The sequence below is a fragment of the Myiozetetes cayanensis genome, unplaced genomic scaffold (genome assembly GCF_022539395.1).
Source record: "Myiozetetes cayanensis isolate MyiCay16 unplaced genomic scaffold, myiCay2020 scf7, whole genome shotgun sequence".
Classification (NCBI taxonomy): domain Eukaryota; kingdom Metazoa; phylum Chordata; class Aves; order Passeriformes; family Tyrannidae; genus Myiozetetes; species Myiozetetes cayanensis.
Window position 1 is genome coordinate 40,242,356 of NW_026087964.1, and position 23,756 is coordinate 40,266,111.

Sequence of the window (23,756 nt, forward strand, 5' to 3'; positions counted from 1 at the left end):
ACACCTGATTGAATACGATTATCAAGTAAAAGAGTAAGGTGGCCTTTACCCTTCCACTGACCCAAGACATACTGAAAGTGCACATCTCAAGATACTTTGTAAAATACTGTAGCATTTTACCACAAATAGCTATAAAATACACTTCTATTGCCTGAATTTCAGTCTTATCATGAATTCCCTAAAAGTGAATAGGCTCTGTGGTATTCAGTTCCTCTTAAAGTCTAGGCATAGTTTATAGTGGTACTTTGTAGAAAGGGAAAATCAGAAAACAAGTATGAATATTACATATTTGTGCACACAAAACCACATTTACACATCCAGGTATATTTCTTGACATATTCAAGCATTCACAAATTTTATAAAATAACAGAATGCATTTCCTTTAAAAGACTGTTTATTGTTCTTCAGCCAGCTGGCTAAATTAAACCCAGGTTACTGAAAGCAAGGCAATTATCTCTCCCAAAGGGCATTAAATCTAAAAAGAACTGAATTGGACACTCTTAGATTAATGTAGAAATGCAGTAACAGTTTATAATCTTCCCTCAAATATGGCCAAAATAAAAAGAGTTGTGTTGATACTCATCCTTCAGTATACATCTGTAACAATTGAAAAGCAGAGCATCAGTGTGACAGAAATCAATTTGTATCTCATAGTTGCCATCTATTAATTACCAAACACTTTCACAATTTAACCATCATATATTGATCCAAGTGAAATAGCTATCTGGAAAAAATTATGTCTTTTCACAGAACTCTGTAATGAACTTCAGTGAAATGATTGTACTGTGCATTGCTGAAATGAATCTTGCAAAAACCAATTCAAGAATACATTTTTTTAAGTGCCAAGTAACCATTATAATAGTTCAGTTTCAAAAAGATCTGTTTTTCTAAATGCAATATCATGATTAAATTAAAAAATCAGGAGGGAAATTATCATGGTAAATCAACTATGCATATAAAATACAGTAAGTATGTCAGTGTATGATTAATTACATGCCAATATAACGTAACAAATGTGAGGTTAATTGCATTACTTACCACAGTTCTTACATTCCTACAATAAATCTAAAATTCTAATTATTTTATTAAGTAAATAATTTTCAGAAACTCTGACAGAAGAGGCAAATTCTCATTTTGATTACATTGTAATCAGCCTAATGATATTTCCTTTACACATCATTAAGCAATAATTGATGGTGCAGTGCAAATAATTCAGATTAATCCTAAGAATATCAAAATCATTTACCTATTTTGAACATGATGCATATTCCTGTGGCCTGAAAGAAGTGAAGTGAATTTCTCTCTGATCTGTTAGACATAATTTTTCATCTGATTTTGGTTTTTACTGCCCTGTATGTTCCCCATACAGCTCCTTTAGAGTTACACTGACACCAAAATTGCTGAAGAATTCACCTTTCTGAATGAAAGATAATGGCATGTGCTACCATGAAAACAGATATCCTTGTGAAGCTGACCTTTTCACACACTGTGGACTGGTAACACAAAAAATTTCTACCACATAATGGGACTCAATATGCAGAGCCAAAACAGTATATGAGGAGTTGGGACTAACTGCTGTATGTGCAGCCCAGGCTGGCTGACCTGTTTCAAAAATACAGGCTGAGGAATGGCTAAATAGAAAATTATGGGTTTTAAGGAATAATGTTCAAGAAAAATGTAAATATACACAGTACAAAAGAATGAAAAGAAGAGCCTGAAAGACCTGCAGTGACTGCAACTTGTAATTATCATGTTTTCTCAGGAACATTTGTCTGGAAATATCTTGACCATGTAAGGAAAAATTACTGTAGCTTTTTGCAAGCAAAAAAAGATGGAACATTCAGTAAGTACAACTCACTTCATCCTCACAGAAGTGATGCCCCCTGGGCTCCTTGTGGGATGTCTCCCTTGCAATGTGCTCTTTTCACAAGCATTGTCAATCAGCAATTAGGATATATCTGCTGGTACAAGCTGATAAGCTCTTTTTAAGAGGTACAGCTGGCTACTCCTGGAAATCCTCTTCAGTGCAGAATGGCAGAATGGTTGGAATTGGAAGGGACCTCCAGAGATTATCCAGTCCCTCTCCCCTTTTGGCTCTGCGCTTTTAACAGGCACCATACAGTCCTATTTATATCTGTAGCACACTTCTAGCACCTATTAATAATTTAATTATATTTTATAAAGTATTTAGAAGTCAAGTCCTAATACAAATTGTAGCCAAAAATTCAGCTTTTTCCTGACTGGAAACACAGCTTTAAGAACGTGGCCCCAGCAGTAAGCACAGAACTCCTGCGTCTTGGGCTCAAGCCAAGGGCAGGTGAAAGACCCTTCAACTATCCCCAAACATGCAGAAACGCTTGACCTCTAGATCTCAGCAGGATGAGAGCCTAGCAGTGGAGCAATCCACTTCACATTCTAACTAACCTGCAGTGTAAGATTAATGTTTTACTATGGAATTTAACTGAATATTAAGACTTTACAGAAACACAATAGAATGGTGCTTCATGTGCACAGCTAAAATAAAGGCAATTCCTAGATTCCTAGATTGCTCATTTTGTGCCTGCAATACATTCGTTTGGCTAAAATTTTGGCTTTTTCCAGAATGAGTCATGGAAATACCAGAAATTTCTTATCCAATTTAATTTCATTTTGCATCACTAAAGAGCCCATCTGTTACACAGGCCAGTTTCAAATCTCCTGCACCTCAACGTTAGAGCAGCAGAGCTATTTGATTGTGGATGTCTCTGGGTTGTGTATTTCAAGCTTTCTGTGTCCTCATAGCATCTCTCCAGGAACGGTGCAATGGAACACTGCTTCCCTAAAGAAAAGTCTGCAACTGGATATTTATACTTTATTATGATGCAATAATAGTTCCTATTTGTTTAAAATATAATGTTAATCTTTTTGTGTTTACAGCTGAAGTGTACTTTACTGATTTACTCACCCTTTTAATGGGCAATAATTTAATAATTTAACAAGAAAGGAAGCCTGACACTTGTTCAAAATTTACCATACATTGGTACATGTAATAAAATAAGACTCCAACAACTTCTATTCTCATTTAATCATTCTTTCACAGAGGGAGTGCTTGGATAGGATTAACTTCCAAAAATTATCAGCCAGAAAAAAAATTCACAGACAGAATATTGGTATGTTTATTTGGATTTATACAGCTGTATCTGAGAATCCTGTCACCTCATGATTTTTTTTTTTTCAAGAGACATAAATCCCTTTTGAATTCATCTTCTATAGTTTTCACTGAATGTGAAAAGAATAACATACACTTTTTTCCAACAGTCAAACATTCCATTTTCTTCAATTGCACATCATAAGTATCTTCACTCAGACTCCACAGTTCCCTGGCATCCTTCATTTCATCCTTCACCCTTCATCACCTTCTCACTTGATTATCTCTCACACAAGGCCCGACAGAGACAGAATTGGCCTCCAAGCTTTGAGCTGATAAATGCAGTTGTTACTCTTAGGTGGATGGGTGTCAGTTTAGAGTGAGAGTCTTCATGTCCTAATGGAGCATCACAGGTGTTTCAGAGATCTTAAGTTAGTCTTCCACTTGACAGTTATGAGAGACAGAAGGGTAACCAGCACGTTTATCTCTGTCCATTCCTTTCCCCAGAGGACAATTATTCCATGGGAGGGAGAGCTAGAGAAAACCAGAAAAGCTTCAGTAGGACAAGCCTACACACCTACTCTTGGAGATAACATTGTTATTATTAGTAGTACAGAACTGTGTAATGATAGTGCCCAAAAAGTAACCTAAAATGTGTACCACCGTGCTAATAACTTCATAACACACAATAGAGACAGGCTGTGCCTCAGAGCATAAACTCAGCCTAGAAGATACATACAATGTGAATATTATTGGGTGGGGTGGGGGAGAAAGTTAAGAGCTGGAAGAAACCTAATATATATCTTCAATATAACCAAAAATGTAAAAGATCTCCTTTCTTTCTTTCAAGAAGATAACTGCTTTTAGCATGAGAACTCTTGAGAAAGAGCTGCAGGATTTGAAAAACATGTGTTACTTTCTTTCTTAACTGCATGTCACAAAGGCTATGATTCTTACATTTAGTGGAAGAAGAGTCTTGCATGTGACATGGCAACAGAAGAGGCATTTAAAGTCAGAGTGTTGAAAGAAACAACTATCATTTGCAATGATGTATTTTTGCTTTCTTTCATATCTTAAACATTAAGTAAAATAATTTGTAGAAAACCTAGAACAGCTGGGATTAAGTTTTCATACTTTCTACAAGCAGTAAAGGCTGTTTCAGCCATAGCTGCTTCTGAACTGAACTAAGTCAGCAGAAATAATTCTTCCTATGTATGTCTGTTCAGCATCTGTTCTTTTAAAGGCTGATTACTGCAGTTCCCATGTAAGGGGGATGTAAGGGAGGCTTCTTAGATGGAAAGTTGAATATGAGTCATTGTGCCCAGGTAGCCAGGAGGGCCAACCGTGTCCTGGGGGCATCAGGCAAAGCATCACCAGGTAGTCGAGGGAGGGGATTGTCCCGCTCTGCTCTGCACTGGGGCGGCCTCACCTTGAATATTGTGTGTGGTTTTGGGCACCACAGTATAAGAAAGATATCAAGCTCTTAGAGTGTCCAAAGCAGGGCAACAAAGACGGTGAAGGACCTTGAGGAGAAGCCGTGTGAGGAGTGGCTGAGGGCATTTGGTCTGTTCAGCCTGGAGAAGACAAGACTGAGAGGGAGACCTCATAGCAGTCAAGAAATGTTTGGACAACACTCTCAGGCATAAGGTGTGATTCTTGGGGATGTTCTGTGGAGACCCAGGTGTTGGACTCGATGATATCCTCAGGATATCCTATGATTCTTCTAACATTTTATGTCTTCCAAACTCAGTTGTTTGTTTCCTGGCTTACAGTAAATTACTGGAGAGGTCGGTTACACCCACACCAAGGGGATTGTTTAGACCAGTGTAGCAATCTGTTGATAATTCCCATTGCACCCTCATTTCATCTTGATTTAATTTCACTCAACACTGCTGAGGGGAAGAACTGGCTTCTTAATTAACTAACTCTGTGAATCTTTTCTACATCTACTAAGAAAACACTACTAAAGCTACTCTACTTTGCATAAAATACTTAAATATTCCCAAAGTAAGAATTTAGACCAAGCCTTCATGGTCAATAGGATAACCATTGGATCAAAGTGTCATTTTGATGCTCACCTGCCAAACAAACATTTATAAACTTAAAAGAAGTGGCACAGCTTTGACAAAAGAAACTGCAGTCCACCTAAGAGCGAACTAATAGTTCAATGGTCAGGCACTGTCCTGAGAGGCAACTAAGTACACCTACATCTTGCTCCAGATGCAGACAGTTCTGGGCCCTAGTAATCCAGCATATAATCAGCTCAGCACTGCATGCTCTTGGCTAATTTTACAGCTTTCCAATGTCAAAATTCTAGGTGGTACTGATTTAGGGTACAGGGGATTTAATTTTGTACTTAAAAATACAGCGTTAGTGCCATTCTCTTAGAAATTTAAGTCTTTTTGTAAATTATTTTCTCCGTATGATACATTTTTCAGTACATTTACTGTTTAAAACTGAGGTCCAACTGCCATTTGTTTCCCAGGTTTTTTCTGCTTTTTTGAACTTGAGTTAGTAATTCACTTTTTTCAGCCAGAAATATAGATATTATGCTATTTTTCACATTCATCCATTTCTGAAGGCTAAAGTACATCTAGACCCTAAAGATGCTGTTCATAAACTACTAACCCTTAGGGTTTTCATGAACTTTAAAGTTTATGAAAGATGTTTTCAGCATATTAAGTACAACTTTAGCTTTGATAAACACAGAATTGCTAGCAAGAAAATCTGCAGAGAGCAAACTTTTTATATCCAGTCTCTAATCTACACTGTTTTAATCACAAAGAGGTAGAATACTCCAAGCACCATGCCAAACTAATTTGTCTTGAACAAAATAGAAACACGTTGCTTTGGGGGAAATGTTCATTTAAATAGCTTCCATTGTACATGCTTCCTCAGGTGCCTCCAACATAATCCAACTTAATATTTTTGCAATTAAGTCAAGTTATTGAATGCAGTTACTTTCCTTCTTCTTACATTCTGCCAGTCAAACCATATTACAAAAGCTTCTTCTACCCTAAGCCAGACAGCTCGCTGTAAAGTGCTCTCTTTTCTCTTAAAAAATAGACATGACATGCAACCCACCACTTGGTGCAGTCTGTCATCAAGTCATCTGTGTGGCATAATCCCCACCCAGCTATGTCAGAAAGGTATCAAGTATTCAGCTGTCTATCACTTCTTTATGCTTGTTAAACCTTAGATGAATTCAGTGAGCCAAAATGGAATGTGAAAAATAGACGATCCTTTGAAAGCTTTATGAAAGCATACTGGGACATGCAGTCATTTAAAGAAAAGTATGTTAGTATGAAAGGAAGAAGGGGTATCACAGAAGGGCATGTTATTTTTAGTTTCCATTAAAATAACAATCTGCATTTTTGGTTCTGTGTTAATGAAGATAACTTCTCTGCAGCTTAATGGCAACTTTATGCAGATGAATGAACTTGAAACAACTAAAAATTGTTATTCTACTAAATCATTTAAGGCTTATAATGTAAGGCAGGCAACTGTGCCCTTCTTATAAAAAGGAGGAAGACAGGAAAATACTATCTTGGCTTCCTTCATTAAATTATGCACATATACTGTCTATTATCTGCATATATAATTTTAAACATCTGTATGAATGCACCCCTTAGATCTATGTCTACAATTATTGCATACGTTTTTCTACAGTTATTGTATACATTGAAAAATTTAAAAATAGAAACCTAACATCATAACAAAGACTGTCTTTCACTATTTAAGAGGCACAGCGTGGCTCATTGGTAAAAATTGTTATTAATGTGACTGAGAGAACTTTGATTTCCCAAGTGTTGAAGAAAAATCCCCACACCATGTAATTTCTTAAACATTCAAAAATCTCCAGGTCATATAATTTCTTAAACATCTCATTTTTGCCTCAATTAAAAAAAAATTAAAAACAAAACAAAACAAAACCCACACAGATGTTGTGTGCTCCTGGATTTGAGTTTCCAGATTAATGTTTTGCATGGCTTCAGCCATTTTCCCCTGTGACCCTGAGGACTAGAAAATTTCCTTCCTTATAGTGAAATCTGAGAGTCGTTAATTTCATGACTGCAGAATTTGTTAGAAGTGTACATGGGTCATGAGGTTGCTAACAAAACCTTGAGAACTGGCCATAGTGGCACATCCCAGTTTGCTCAGAGTAGGCTAACGGGCCAGCTGAGGGCCTCCTACATCTTCACAGGCAAACCCAGAAAAACCTTCCCTCCACCTGATTATCTGGCTTGGGTTATATTTTGGTATCTCCCTTCCAGTCAACTTGTTAACCAATGTATGTTAACTAGAGAGTCCCCTGTAGGAAGTGTTACACTGAGATGTGCAGCAGCAATAACTTCAAAAATGCTTGGTATGGATGTGTCAATGCATGCATACTTGCAGCAAGAAGTGAGCATGGCTTGTTCTCCTGGTTCTCACCAAAGTTCAGTACTTTAATTAGTAATTGTAAGACACTAGAAAATGGAGACATTACACTTCAGCTATCTGCAGGGCATTCAGAAAAGATGATACAATGAAAGGAAGCATCCTCTATCCTTCCTACATAAAGAGACTTTCACTTAAATATGCTTTTGGCACAAAAAAAATTACACATTAATTAATGTCCATCAAAATACAAATGCAGATAACCACTCATGAGATTAGTATAATATATAGATTTTAAAGATGACAGCTACTTTCACCTTAATAGTAGAATTGAAGCTGACATAGAGAACCCATGAACATGTGCATGGTTAAACCTATGTACAGCTTTTGACTGTGTGTCTTGAAAATCAAGACCAAATCTTTACAATGCAAAGCAATAAATAGGGATGATAGGAAATTTGCTTTAAAACCACACTTTCAATCTAAACCTGAAGTGCTGGAGGAACTCCCTTTTTCTCCTTTGTGTAAGGTCCTCAGAAGTCCTTATGTGTAAGGATTAAAGGAGGTATTCACTGTATTAAAGAAAGAAAACAAGAGGACGCATTTATTGCTTGCCCTACTGGCTACCTTCAGGCAAATAATAACCAACAAGAGAGAAACAGTTTTGAAGATGGATGACTCTTTCTCTAATACATTTTTTTGTGCAGTCAGCATCATTGCAGCATATTTTTCATTTCCTCATTTGCTGGCATACAGGAGATGTGAGCATTTTTCATCTAAAAAGGTGTGAAGGTATGCATGGGCAAATTCATAATACAACTGGAGTGTCCTTTCACACTACTATATTATGTCTGTTTGATCATGCATGTAATGACTTTGCTGAAAACTGCGCAAAGTTTGGTGGTCAAACTGACACATCCAAAGCAGGTAGAGAAAAAGGAAGGAGAGGTATTGAGTTGGAAGGGAAAGGCTCCTTTGTTACAGTTTGGAGATGATAGGAAGCAGATCATGTAACGCAAGAAAGTAAAAATGTGAAGGATGTGGCTGCTGGACGAGTGCATGCATGACATCTCCTCTAGGTATAGCAATCCCCCTTCGAATTCAAGAGGATTTGCCTGACATTAAAAGTATATAACAGAACCATTTTGTGTTACTGTTTTTCTACCATTTCTTCAAACACGGTGCAGTAAATATCATGTGAAAACACCACGCTCTTTCTCAAAACCTCCTCTGTTCAGTGGCAATTAGTTCAACTCTTTAATTGCAGCAAATACCATCCTTGATTTATCTAACACAGAATTAAATATTCAGTCACTAAGAACACTGCCTTCCTCTAGCAAATGGCTTCCTTCTCCTAGAGACCTCTTTGTCACTGAGTTTCATGAAATATCACAGATTCACAGAATATTCTGAGGTGAAAGAGACCCATAAGGATCATCGAGTCCAATCCCTAAGTGAATGGGCCATAGTGGGATTAAACCCTCAACGCTGACGCCATTAGCACCAGGCTCTAACCAATTGAGCCAATCTCAGCATTTCTTCCACATCCCACAGCTTGTTGCTCTGCAGGAGTCCTACTCTGTAGATAGTACAGCAGCCAAACTACCTAATTATTCTGTGTGTATTATATCCCTTTTAGACAGCAGAAAGAAGACAAAAGTACCTCTTTTCGTGTTCCTAATTATATACATATATGCAGACAGGAATAGGCAGCGGCGTATGAGGAACACAGAGCAAATCAAAACAAAGTAATGATTCTAGTATTCCTGTCCCTTTGATATGAGTTTGGAATGAAAGCAAAAATTATACAGTCTGATATGCTCTTTGTGAAAGTCATCATTATTGTACAATTCAGAAAAATACAATTAATTCCTTTAGGCTCCCTCCCACTTGTTTTTCTACCATCTTATACAGTTCGAGAGATGGTTACAGACTCACAAATATAGAAGATGCACCCACTGCCTCAAAGCCAGGATCTACTATCCTTAGGCCATTTGTTGCATGTTTATTTGCTGAGTACTTCTCGTGGTGGGGATTCCTCCACCCTACCAGGCTACATACTCCTATGCTTCACTATCCTTGCTAGTAGAAAGGCTTAATGTGTAAGCCAAGTCTTCTTCACTGCAATTAAAGCCCAACATTTTTTGTTCTGTCCTTATCAGAGACAGGACAAAAATCTATTATTAAAACCCACTTTTTCTTTTCCTATTTACTGCAGCCCCTCATATACTGAAAGATTGTTCTCAACCCTTTCCTCTCTTTTCCCCCCCATTCAGTCACTCCTGACAAGAATATACTCTCCAAGACACTGATTCCTCGGAGATCTTGTCTACGCTTTGTACAACTTGGCCATCTGTTTCTTGGAATCTGGACATTCAGCAACAGGTACTCTATTTCACCAAGAGTCCAGCATGTGCTGAATAGGGAAGGATTCTTTTACATGCTACATTGAATATACCCTCAGCTATACAGTACCTGGTAGTGTGTGCCTTGCTCACTACAATATGACTTTGGTGACCCATAGCTGACCTGAGAGTCAGGGTAAGCTTCAGATCTTTTCTCCAGAAAAGTGCCATTTCATTAAATTGGTGAATGTAAGTGCCCTTTCACAGCAAAACTTCAAGTCATGGTAAACCTAAAATGGCCTCTGCTTATTGGACCTAAACATTTACACGTGGAATTTTGTATGTAAAACCAGAAGAAACACAGTAGAAGCACAGTAGAAACACTTACATGTTCCCATTGAATTTTGAATGGCAGTATTTCTAAGCAAACACTGGTGCTTGAAGTCTTGCTTCTACAGGCCTAAAGTTTATGTTAAAGCCTTTTTGAAAACCTGAATTTCAACATGAAAATCTGGCATAGCAAGTACCCAGTCACAAACCTTGGTCTGTGAAAGTAGGCATTTCAAAGCCGATGCACTGGGAATGAAGCTGACACATGAGGAATTTATGAAGGCAGAGAGAAAAAGGCAGGGAGTTAGAAATTAATAAATGGGTTCAGTTTGAATGAAGTTCTTACTAAAAGGAAACAAAAAATAAACATGCTGAAGTCTCAGAAAAGGATCATGTGCAACTCTTCAGTTCATCTCTCTTGTGTCAGCAGTTTTCTCTTTTTGAGAGGTCTGCTTATCCTGCTGCCAGAAGGTGCCTTGTAGATACTGCAAGATGTGCAAATAATGTCAAGCCACTTGAGTCGCAGCATTCTGACAGCCCCACTGCTTCAGCAAGGGAGCTGAACAGAGCAATGAAAGAGAGGCTCTGCTCTCTATTGCAAACACACTCTGCTTACCAGCTATGTGCTGTTTACTGATTTGGACCCAAATAAATTCCCAATTGACTGTCTGGTGGAAATTACAACCAACTTGCAAATTTTTCTGTTGATTTTCAGTTCTTTGCCTTTACTACTCTAATGTAATCCTAGGGTCACCTCAGCAAAAACTGTGGGGGGCAGTTCCAAGAATCTACACCTATTTTTTCGTTCACCCCTAGAGCTTCTAGGAATAAAAGGCTAAAAACAAACTGCATGGAAATGGAATAAAAAGTTATAATGTAGTTTCTTGTTAGAGAAATTTTATACTATGAAGATACATGAAGTTATACTTCTACAAATGTTTAGTCATTAAAATGAAAACAGACAAGTACCCTACTCTTGCAGCTAAGGAAATTTCTGCACAGTATACCTCATTGATGTAAGCTTTTCCTCCTGTTCTAAGTCAATAACAGTTAAAGCTAAGATACAAGTATGGAAAAATATGAGATGGTTCTTCTCTGCATTTACACCTAAATTCATGGAAGAACTTCAGTGGCTGATAGAAACAATATCTGAGCAATAAGTTAATTCATAAGTTTCAGAAATGTGTGTTGTTTTTCTTTTTTTACTTGAAGAAATGATAAACAAGAAATCCAAGAGACTAAAGTCTGAAGATGACAGAGCTGTTTGTTTGAGCAGTGACAGCAGCACTGGGAATAAAGTGAATAATTCTAATAAGACCCCTGACTGCAGGGTCATAGTTCTCCATAAATATACCGTGTCTGTAATAATACTGGATTTTTACTTAGTAAAAATTCCTTATGAATGGTCTCCTCTACTAAAAAATTTGCCACAGCATTAGAATCACACTTTCTTGGAGGCCTTACCCAGAGGTATAAAGCCATCTAATTCAGTTTGGGCATTACCAGAAAATTGGCACACTAAAGCTGAAAGTTGGAAAATGTCGTATTTTCAGGGCTGAGCTGTGCAGAGCCAGAGGTAGTTAAGTCCCTGGTAGCTTTGGGAAATACAGGAGAATAAAATTTAAATTTCCAGAAGAGATACAGCTCAGGGCAGGCTTTCTGGACTCACTGGGGCAGTCAGATTTCAGGAGCTAGCTGACAGTCTGTGTTCCATAAGCCTTGGCCGGCAGACATCCATCTGTCCCAGCTCTGCTCCGTGCCGGCTCTGCTTCCTGTATCTGCTTTTGCCAGCGGGTGGGTGTTGCAGCCTACAGCCTACAGACATACCCAGATACCCAAAGGCACCTGACCATGTGTACAAAAACACATAGCACGTGACTAAATCTGTCTGTAGTTGAAACAAAGGCAATGGCCAGACAATCAAGGATAAAGGAATTTCCACGGGTCTCACCAAATTCAGTGCAACAGGCCATAAAGTGAAGCTGTGATGTTACAATTGCTGAGACCTGACAGTAAGTAGAAGATAACTTAGCAGCTAAATGAGTCTGCCTTCTTCCCAATTACATTAGTGTTTTAATATGATCTTTAATAACCAAGCTTCCACTCCAGGTAGTCACGGGGTGTGCATTGGAAGAACAGTGTCAATCTAGCGGTGCTCTGAAAATTGAGGGCAGATACTAAAGCTTTAAGGCCTCTTCTTAACGCACTAAAGAGAGAAGAAACACTTCTAAGTACTTGCTGGACAAGGCAGAAAAATCGTTAAAGGTCTGTGTCACAAGGTTTTACGTATAGTTAGGTTGTAGCAGTTCTGGGTATATGGATATGGGCATAGATCCATAATAATAATAATAGTAGTAGTAATCACTCTTAAATCATTATTAGAAAGAGGACAAGCAGCCTATCCATTTGGGATGAAGACATGAATGGTCTATATTGTGGGACAATTTATGAAACATTTCCTGGTGCTATTACACCCACTAAAGCTCCAAGGAAACTGATCATCAATACTTTGCACTGAACTCTAATCAGTTTCCTTAAGGACTTCACTGTTTAACTGCAAAATTACAAATAATTTAAGATCAAAAGAACCATATTAGTATGTAAATTTTGTCTTTCTGATAAAATTAATAATAGCAAAGATAATTGACCTGCTTATGAAAGAAAGATAACTGACCTGCTTATGAAAGATAATTGCCTCTGAAGAAAAACAGCTAATGCTGTATTTATTAGGTAGGAAGAGTAAGCACACATAAGGATTAGTAGTGTAATAAGTCGTATATGAACTGGTAAAATCATGTAAACATGCTATGTTGACGTGTAGATTTTATTTTTAAGATTTCCAGACTTCTGCAATTGATAAAATTAGAATGAATATTCATATAATAATTTGACCTATTTTATTGAATCTTTTATACAATAATTTTGTTTCTTCATAATAATTTTTAATAATTTGTTTTAAAATTTGAGTTGTCCCTTCATCAAGGAAGTTTAATTATCTTCCACTTGATCATCCACTGTCTTACTGAGGGGAAGGAAAATTTGTTCTTTTGAAATAAATGGTAGACTTAGCAAGTCAGCAAAAACACATAGCCTAAAAACACAGTACTAAACCAGGAGAAAAACAACTATCAACGTGCATCTTGAAAAGAAAGCCTATTATTTTAATGAAAAGGAAGAAAAAATTACCAAGTGCCTTTTCTTCCAAAGCTCATTTCCAGCCTTGCCAAGCTCTACATCACCACTGTAACCCTCTGACCTTATGTAGCAGGTAGAGTTGCTAGGGAGAGTGACAGGGTAAAATGAGGATAAATGGCTAACATGCAGCCATTTGTGCAATATTGGAAAAAGTTTTCTTCCAGCGACCATTTACAAAGTAAAGGGCTGGAAATGAGCAGACAGGCATGCGCTTCTGGGAGAAGAGGGATTTTTAAAGTGTTGCCATGCAGCTAAGGGCAAAGAGAACACCTGGTGCTGGGCCTAGCAGGGAGTTAATAGGACAGTCACCACCTGCCTTCTGGCATGACGTACCTATGCAGGTAAACACCACAAATTCTGAGGGCTTAAGATGGAGCTGTGTCTGTGGGGACCTTGGCACTGTTCCTGGCCCATAAATGCCAGCAAGGGTAAGCTGTATCCCTGTCCTTAGTTCCTGCACTCAGGCTTTCTCCAAAGGCAGAGATCTAAACTCGTTTCCATCCCCTTGTCTACACAGACAAAAAGCAACATGCTTCTTTGTGGGCAGAGCTCCTGGAGTACAGTCCCTTGTCCGTATAGGAGTACAGCTGGATACAGTCAGGGTGCCTTGTCTTCTAGCAGGAAGCCCCTGTGAGTGGAGCCAAAGTGGTTCCTGAAGTAGAGCTTGGTCTATAGTGAAGCTCATGCACAGCTCCTTGCACCTTAAGCTGGAGGTGTCCTGCCTCACTGTTGTCTGTATGGGTTTTCTAAAATGGATTCTCCACACACGTCATACTCTGCCACGTAAAGTGCACCCAGCAGAAGGGAACTCTTAAGCTTGTTGATTTTCTTGGTTCCCAAGAGTCCTATGACTCTGTCATCCTCTTGATCCACCACAGTGCAGCTCACCGGGAGAGGTAAGGATAAGACCTTACATACAATTTGCTGGTGTTTCACTGAAACCCTTTAACCCTGTGTTCAAATTTCTCTCTGCACTATTTCAAATATAGTCTCCTTTGTCCTCCTGTTCTACTACAAAACCTTTCAGATCTTGTTCCCATCCAACCTCACATTCCTCATTTGATGCTGGCTGCTATCTCTGACCAGCCCCTGACAAGACCACCATTTCCAGCATCTCCTGTTACATTTCAGTAAAAGCATTTTCATGCCTTTCTCCTTGCTGGTTCTCACTTGCTGCTTGGATGTGTGCACAAACACATCTATGCCATTCTTCCCCTTTAACTACCTATTAAAAATTTTTCAATGTCTAGAAGCTAACAAGGCAATTAGCCACAGTTACACTAGAAGCACGCCCTGGCTGGGTGGCTGATCTGATAACATTTTTTCTTGTATAATTTTTCTCCTTTTCTTCCTCCTCTATCTTCCTCATGCACATCATGCATTGTCAGCTGTTGTAGATTTCAAGCATGAGTCACTTTTTTTCAAGCCCCATTTTCTTTAGATTTTGTTCTGTGCCTAGCACAGTCAGGCCTCTAGTCCTAACCTAATCTCCTTTGCTACTAAATACAAATTATTATATTTGAAGAAGCCTTAAAAATATGCCTAATATTGAAATAATACAATCCTTCATAGGAGCAAAGGAATTAGCAGATCTCCTTTCCGATCAGTTATATTATTTTTCAGGAGCCTAATAAGAGATGTTGGTGAGATACAAAAGAAGGTAAACCCATCAATATTTAACTCACACAACAACACTGTAAGGGAGGCTTGTCACAGTACCAAGTATTTCTGTGTTGTGGGAATTTAATTATGTCTTGCCTGCTTCATGGGAACAGTAACCTAGATACAGAGCACCAAACTGATAAACATAACTCAATATTTGGCATGTTCAGAACAACCGTATTTCAGAGGAAATTATTTGAATTCATTTTTAGAGATCATAAGGCTGAAACTAAATTACAGCCACGAATTCTGGCTCAGCAGAGTTCTCTGAACTGTAATAGCAAAGTCCGAGATAAGGTCTGGGTTTTTTAGTCTTCCAGAAAACAGAGTGAAACTTGCCTTTCTTCTTATGATGTCAATCCAACCACTGTATGTTTCACCCTATAGTAACTTTTCTAATTATAAATGTAATTTTTCCATAGAGTTGGGCTTAGCAAAAAAAGTGCTCCAGGTTCAAAAGAATTGCCACAAGTTGGGAGCAAACGATGAACAGTTTTGTTCAGTTATTTTATTCATGTACAAGAGAAAGAACAGGTTAAGACTGGTTTAATGAGACTATCTCCACTTTATATATCAATTTGAAATGTGGCTGCTTCACACTTGTTTTCCAGCCACTCAAGGTACTTTCTGACGAAGAACATTAAACTCCAATTTTCATAAGCAAATACAACTGGTGTCTGCAGAAAGTACAGCTTCCTTTTTTCCATCATCCTTACAAGGAAAATATCCTCAAGCTCCTCTGGTTGATAAATGAATAATGAATTTATCTCACTGTGACTCAACAAAGGAAAACACATGATGTGAAATTCTCCAAAGGAATACTAAATTTTCAAATCAAACAAACAGTTTCCCACCTATAGATGCCGTAGATTAGCATTTGAATCAAATGCTAATCTTGAATATTTACAGCTTCACCAGCAAAATAACAAAAGCCTAGCCTAGATTTGAAACTTGTTTTTACAAACATTTCTTATTCTCATGCAGTCACAGCATCACAGGAAAAAGGGACTACATCACAGAGATGTAAACTAGTGCAGTAAATCAGGGCTGCTTTGCTTAGAGTTTGTAATAGAACTTACCATGTATTTCAGTCTGACACAATCCTATTTTAATTTCTAAATGCTTGTGGATTTCTGCATACCACTGTAAAAATAAAACCCACTTTAATCTTAAATGATACTTCAATTATTTTAAAATTTAACACACCTGCTAGATCAATTTCCCAAATTCAGCTGAGCTGCACTCGACGAGCTTGTAAGGAAACAGAAGAGAAAAATTGTTTTTGTTGTCTTCACCTTCTTTCTTTTCTGTGTCTCTGGCAGGAGTGTCTTTGAGAGCCCGTTCATTTCAAGGTACTTCAGATTTAATCTGTACCATCTTTGTTTATCTCCAGCAATTATATACTTATCAGGCTGACTGAAAAAAATTCAAAGGGAGACTTTGTTCCACTCTGTTAATGAGCTTTCAGCATATCTGATACAAGTCATGTAGTGATAAAAGCTATATAATCATGCAATTAATTATTCTCTTTCCTTCCACAAATGATGCATAAAGTTTTGTTACCACGAGAAAGGGATGGTCCTATATTCACTGAGACATTAAAACTGTTAGGCATTTAGGTGAGAAAAGACATATTTAATTAGGATTACCACTTGAACTTACAAAACCCAAGATATTCAAATAGTTGTTATTCGCTTTAACCTACCTGCTGTTTTTCTCTTGTCTAATTAAGCCCAAAATAATACTATTATTAACTTTCTATTCCTAGCCTTCACTGCTTCATTATCTTCCTGAAATGTAATATGCCTTGTTTAGCTTTAGAATGAAACTGTATATAGTCACTTGTCGTCTTTCTCCACAGAGTTGATTTTTTTCACTATCTGCCAGACTTACACTTGGGAGGAGAGGTGAGTCTCTGAATTCTGAAACTTTGTAGGGGTGGTTGCCCAATGCCAGACTGATCAGACATGGTGGTTCTGATTGCAAGGTAGAAAGCTGCGCATGCCAGTGAGACTGCAAAGTTGTATCATAGGCTAGAAATCAATTCTTGTGCTGATATCTACTCAGGAAAATTCACCTACTCTTAGACAATTCTCCGTTTTGGTGTTTGACTACTGTGAGACCACATTTGAGAAGTTCTTGTGAATCCTTATCCCAGTGCCTTACCTGAGAGGAACCTAAAACAAAGCAGCTGGAAAGAATTCCTGCCATGAGTTCAGATTCCTTCCATGAGCACAGAAGTACACTTCATTTTCTGCTCCACAAGGCGCTGCATTGCTTTTATATACAGCAGAATTATTTTGTACTTCATTATTCATATATTGGTAAACCATGCAATCCAAGCAAAAGACAAGTTCTTCTCCCATCCAGTGAAGAACATCAATAGCAGATGTGAAAGGGATGCTTTATTTCCAGTAAATCATTGGTTTTGCAGGAAGAAAATTCACTGCTTTCACTTCTCTGCTAATAATTAAAATGAAAGCTGAATGTCCAGCATTAATTAAAGCTAAGTGCCAGATTCCACTGTACTTCAAGATAACTATATGTTCCTCAAGAATGCACTTTCTTTTTAGAGAAGTAAGAGTTAAAATTTTGCCAACTGAATTTCTTCACCTTCCATGGGGAAGTATGTAAACAGTGAAATGAAAATTGCTCTGAAAAAAAAAAAAAAAAAAACAGACAGAAAGAATAAATTATTTTTTGGTTGGTTTTGTTTTAATTCATCAGCATGAAATTATACTGATTTGGAATCCAATGAAGTCTGTGCTATAAGCCAAACTAAGGATCAATATGATATCTTCTTCGAGATGGATATATTTTCAGTCTTTTCAGTTTGAAGAATCCATTCCATTCACAGAGTCCAAGGTAAGCATAAAACAACTTTTCTGTGTAAAAATTAAATGGAAACAAATCATATATTGCAGAGACAGGAACAACATTTAATCAAAGATATAAACATTTATCCAGATATTTAATTCAGGTTCTGAAGAATTTCTTTGTGTTTGCTTTTGCTAATTCATTTAAAACCCATAGCAGCCTTGGCCTAAACTGAAAATGCCAAAAATTCAAAATTAAACTGAGTAACATTATATAAAATAACAGATGGGAAAAGGACTGATTTAAATACAAAACTAAATCCCACTGCTACAAATTAAGCACCATAGAAGGAACAAAAAGCAATTTATTCAAAAGACTAAGTCGAGCAACTGAACGGCAAAAAACTCATAAATATCTTTCTGTACAACATTAAAAATAAAAACATCTGCTTTACTATAATTATTACCAACTTCCAGGTTTAGTGCCAGTCATTTTTTCTGTGTACAAGGCCATCATCCTAATCAACAAAGGAACAGCACTGTAAGTGTGGTATCCACTCCAAAGGTTTTGTGTGGTTTGAAATCTTGCAGAATTTTCATATACTTGAGTTTTACTTGTTAATGAATATTCTGGTTGCTGCTTTTCATCCAACTTCTCTCTGTGACCATTCTTCATATAGGAGGTTTAATGCCAAATTAGTGTCAAATTATTAGCCCTACAGCAAATCCAAAGAAAGAGATAGGCAGAAGATACTTTATTTGGGTTTATATCTATATCTATATCTATATCTATATCTATATTAGGGAATATGTTGTTAAGGATAGTGTTACAGGAGATACTGACCTCTGCTTTCCCACTACTCAGATGTCCTGATCTGGTGCTCCTTTTTCCTGAAAGCTGTGGGAGTAGCAAGATGGATGTTCTGATTCCAAACCATCCGTAACATACTCCGTTCAAATGCAAAATGTGGGGCAAAGACCTGCTGCCATGCCCTGACTCCTTTTTCCCACTGTGGATTGTATTCAGGCAAGAGGGTGAATGACTGAGCTGCAGCCATTCAGGACTAAAACAGAGGTCTTCCTGGAGAGAGTAGCTCCGTGCTGTATGGTGTGCACCATCACACCTACTCCGGGGAAAGGGTTCAGAAGGCATGGGAGAGCTCGTTTCTAAGACACAGATTCCTCATTCAGGTCCTCAAGACTGATAATCTGGCCACTGCATCCATCTGGCCCAAATGTCCAGCTTTTCTCTCTGGATGCAGAGTGTGATAAGGATGAGACAGGTCTGGGCCGTGCCCTGGTGTGTGATTGGAACATGGACCCTGACCCCAAAAGCACTTCCAGGTCTCACAGTGTAGGCTTTAGCTCACTGATCTGTTCCAATGGTTTCTTGCCTGTTGCAGTAAACACCAGAAAGAGACAGGGAACACAGGTGGTGGCTCCAAGCACTGTACTCTCCTCCAGGGTTGAGCAGCCCTCCTTCACTGCAGAAATCAAGTTTTAAAAAGTGTAGCAGTATAAGAGTGGAATCACACAAAAGTCATTATTCTTGAATGGTTTGTGCATGCTTTACATTTTCCTGTCCTTACTTGATATATATCAGATGGACATTTTGACTTATATTTATCAACTACAGTATCATGAATTAAAAGTGAAGTGGAAAGCATAAATTATTATCTTGCCTACAACTTGCTAAGTAGGGGAACACAAACTGTACAAGCTGTATGAAGGAAATAAAAGGAAAACTGGTGATTCAGAGTGAGCCTAATTCATCACAGGCATGTGTGGAATTGTCTGGTGTTCCAGCATTTAATTAGGACTCTTGTCTGCAGGAAAATAAATTGAAAAATATTCTTAAGCCAACCCTTCAGTTCAGACAGGAAAATAAATGCAAAAATATCTTTAAAGTTCTTAACATTCAACTTTAATGTATAATTTAGTAGAGCAAATGAGGCAATTTACATTGAAATTCTATTACACAATGTAGTTAAAAAATAGAATATGGTATCAACATTGTGGTTATGAATAAAGTTAGGATGCAGTTAGCTACCACCAGCCAGCTTCCTATTTTATTGGAATTTCTTTGAACATATCAAAAATAAAATATATAATGCAACTGGGATGATAAACTTTCAAAGACTTTTCTTAATCTGGAATGGATAAGGAAAAGTACAAAGAGTTGGCAAAAGTCATACAATACCTTTTTCTCCAACCAAAGGAGGATGAGACTATTCTGAAAAAATAGCTGACTTTTTTTTGAAGAAGGATTTATTTAAAATTGCCCTTGTTTAAACCTATTTGCCTAAACCAAACTAAATACATTTTCAGCTGTCTTAAAAACTTCAAACTCCTCTTCAAATCCTTTCACTGGCTGTCTTTCATCTACCGCATTAGATTTTATCTCTGTGGATGAAATCCTTCTCCTTACATACACACCTCCAAGTCCTCTCTTCAGTGTCAAGAATCCACCTTTAACCTAGTTTAGGTGGTTTAATTCTTTCCACAAAACATTTCCACAAAACCAGCATATAGACCCTGCTTATGTCCTTCTCTGACCCTGCATGTGCTGACCATACTTGTTCCTCTCTTTCCAGTATATTATTTCTCTAACAAAAGCTTTCTCCTTCACTTCTCTCCATAAAAATGTTACTCTAAAAAACCAGTGAAGGTTTATTATAATTTTTTTATTAGAATCATCATTGCTTATATGGTTATATCCACTCCTTACATCTTTTAGACTGTAAAAACCCTAAATCTCTTTGTCCAAAAAACTCCTAAGACCCATGGGTCAGATAGGAAAGATTGGTTACATCTCTCATATGAGATAGCTTTGGGCACTGCTGATCCAGTCATCCATCAAATGTCCCAATTCCTGATGGCATCTGCTGCTCCAATTGGATCCCTACAAATTTATGGGGCCTGATGGGATTCACCCCAGAATCCTCAAAGAGCTGGGAGAGGTCCCAGCTGACTAGAAAAAACACCTGAAAGACAAGGCAGTCGTCTGTCATAGCCAGCACAGCTTCATGAAAGGGAAGTCCTGCTTGTTGCACCTGATTTCCTTTTATGACCAGTTTGCCCACCTAGGTTGCACCTCCTCTCTGTGGTGACCAGGGACAGGACCTGAGGGAATGAGTTGCATATTAGAAAAAGGTTCTTCATCCAGAGGGTGGTCAGGCACTGCAGCAGGCTCCCCAGGAAAGTGGTCACAGCACCAAGCCTGACAGAGTGCAGGAAGAATTTGGATGATACTCTTAGGCATATGGTGTGACTCCTGGGGATAGTCCTGTGCAGGGCCCGATGATCATTGTGGGTCCCTTTAAACTTGGCATATTCTGTGATTCTGTGATCAGCCACAACTTCCTGACATTGCACAGCTGCACAGTGGACTTACATTCTTCTCCAAATTAATGCTTCATATTTCCTGTGGCAGAAACTTGGTGAACCTTTTGACACGGAAAACAGATCCTGGACCTCACCAAAAACAGTCGTTGCATTTTAGGAACAAAACTGTCATCAAGGCAATTCTGTGTAGTAGGAAAGGATCTCATGTAAGTATCATATCTGCCCAAGATCAGACAGGTCTCTTGAACACTGAGTTCCCCGTTAGGGCTCCTAACCTGTGATATATAGAAAACAAAACAAAACAAAACAAAACAAACAAACAAAACCTCTAACCAAGAAAACAAAACACCCCCACACTCCAAACACTTGTCTGTCAGAAGTCTTCAGACATCAGTCTGACAGGCACATGTCACCTTGTCAGGTATGTGAATTTTCTTCTGTACTATGCTCCAGTTTTCTCATGTACTATGCAGGATGCATCAATACAGACTGTTCTCTACTTACCACAACATGAACACAGGTCTTTCCAGACTTTGATCCAAAGAGTGGAGGCTGAGCAGCAGTTCTGTTTATGCACTCAACTGATTTCTGTCTAACTATCTGTCCTTAGGTCTGCCACCACTGTTCCAGGTAAGGCCAGCTGAGGGTAAATGTGCTCAACATCATGTCTTGCCTGATGCTGATACTGGTTCCTGGAGACAAAGGACCATATCAGTTTATGTAGTTATTTTAGCAGATGGATAGTGTCTTATAATTAATATCTTAATATTCAAAGCAATTTTACTTTGCCTGCTGACAGCTTCACAGGTAATTTCAGAAAACGTGTGCTGGTGGGTGATTTAGTCTTTCATGTGAGTGAATAATCTAATCCTTCATTTGAAAGAGTTTTTCAATTGTTAATAGAGAATATATTTCCTATATCATCAGAAATAACACTTTTTTTTCCTCCTTCATATTTAGACTTTGGCTTACAGTGGTTTTTGAATGCATCTTTTGTATGTTGGTCTCTGTGAGACTTCAGAGATGAAACAACTCTTACTGTGAGGTGAGTCACTGCTCAATAACCAAGGAACTGTTTTTCTAAGTAATATAAGCATTTCTTGTTATGTAGTATTTTCTATTCAAGAATTGTTAAAATAAACATCAAAACATCCCAATCCTCTATTATTTTTGTTCCTCTCATATTCAGTGAACAATTCGTAATCCTTTCAGTGATATTTTCCACAATGACAGACTCTTTGCTCACACTGACTGAGATTCTGTTGTCTTTCCTTGTGAGAGCACTTGTAGGTGGTGTAGCAACATGCAGTGCATAGCACTTTACTCAGCTTCCTACAGGACCTTTGTTCTTTCAAGGGTTTGCATGTTTTCCTCTGAAGCTACATTACATATCCAATACTTCCTTGGGAAGCTGCTGCAGGGACTCCTGGGAGTTTTTCCCTTGGTGGAGTCCTTGTTGACCACTTCATTTCATAGTGTGGTCTCTGAAAGATGTTCATTGCACTATCCATGACATTGAATCTGGGTCAGATTAAAGCAAATTTTTGTAACAACCAAACTGGAATGTAGTTGGCATTTAAAGGAGGAGGGGAAAAAAAAAAAAAAACCACCCCACCTCACCCCTATCCCCGCTCCACCCCCCACCCTCCCAAAAAATAAAACCAAACCACCAAAAAAAAACAGTGTAAAAAGATGAGTAGGTACATGGTGCAGCTATGCCAGGGGTGGGTAGCAGGTGAAGATGTTGGGAAAATAGAGAGTGGTAGGTGGCTTGGGTGAGGGAGTCCATTTTCGTTTATTAATGAAAGTTCTTGCAGCTGAACAAGGTCTGTCCTTGAAAGTACTTCCATGTCCAGCTGAATATGAGGAAAAAGTATCTGTCTGTGCTATTCCGGTACCTGCATTAACCTTCCAAAATGAGATTTTCAAAATACCATACTTCTAAATGAGAATAAGATGTAGCAGCAAAAATAGGCATCCTCTATGATGGAGGAAGAAATGTAATGCGTAAGAATTTATGAGTCCAAATAAAAAAAACCACATAGCACATATATTTGCATACCTAGCACAGGGAAGGTTAAAACCAAAATACCATCAACCTTTTCTAACAAATAGGGTTTTTTTGCTATTCAGTGTGTCTTTTAGGAATTCTTCAGAACTGCCAGAGATAAACAGCTCTATTGGTAGTACCACGCAAACATACATGCAATACAAACTGTGAAGATAGCTAATCCAAATGACATCTACTTCCCATTTTTGTCAAGTACACAGACTCGTAAATTCTGTAAAGACCAAAGAGGCAGACAATGTTTAAGATAATGTTGTTTCTGTATGTGCACATGTTTTGCTATTTGGTCCCAACAGATTTCCCACAAACCTCAATTTTAAACTGATTCTGTTAATGAATCACGGGATAAAATTCTCCTATCGATCTTACTGCTATGAAGCAGCAAACACAATCTGGCACAGTGAATCATAATACTTAGCATCTGAAGAGATAATTCTAAAAAGAGAGACGTAAAATTCAGAATCACAGTAAGTAAAACTCCTGACATT

At 38.0% G+C, this 23,756-nt stretch overlaps 1 long non-coding RNA gene across 2 annotated transcripts in view; it reads left to right on the plus strand.

Moving 5' to 3' along the window:
- Positions 1 to 21,427, plus strand: part of LOC126652000 (uncharacterized) — a 72,110-nt gene extending 50,683 nt beyond the window's left edge. The window contains exons 2-4 of one of the 2 annotated variants that reach the window (XR_007631849.1): positions 9,784 to 9,892; positions 17,767 to 17,904; positions 21,289 to 21,427. This is a non-coding gene — a long non-coding RNA (uncharacterized LOC126652000). Of the gene's footprint in view, positions 1 to 9,783; positions 9,893 to 17,766; positions 17,905 to 18,720; positions 18,885 to 21,288 lie in introns of those variants that run through there. The other variant, XR_007631848.1, reaches the window with a different exon arrangement.
- Positions 21,428 to 23,756: the final 2,329 nt, after the last annotated feature.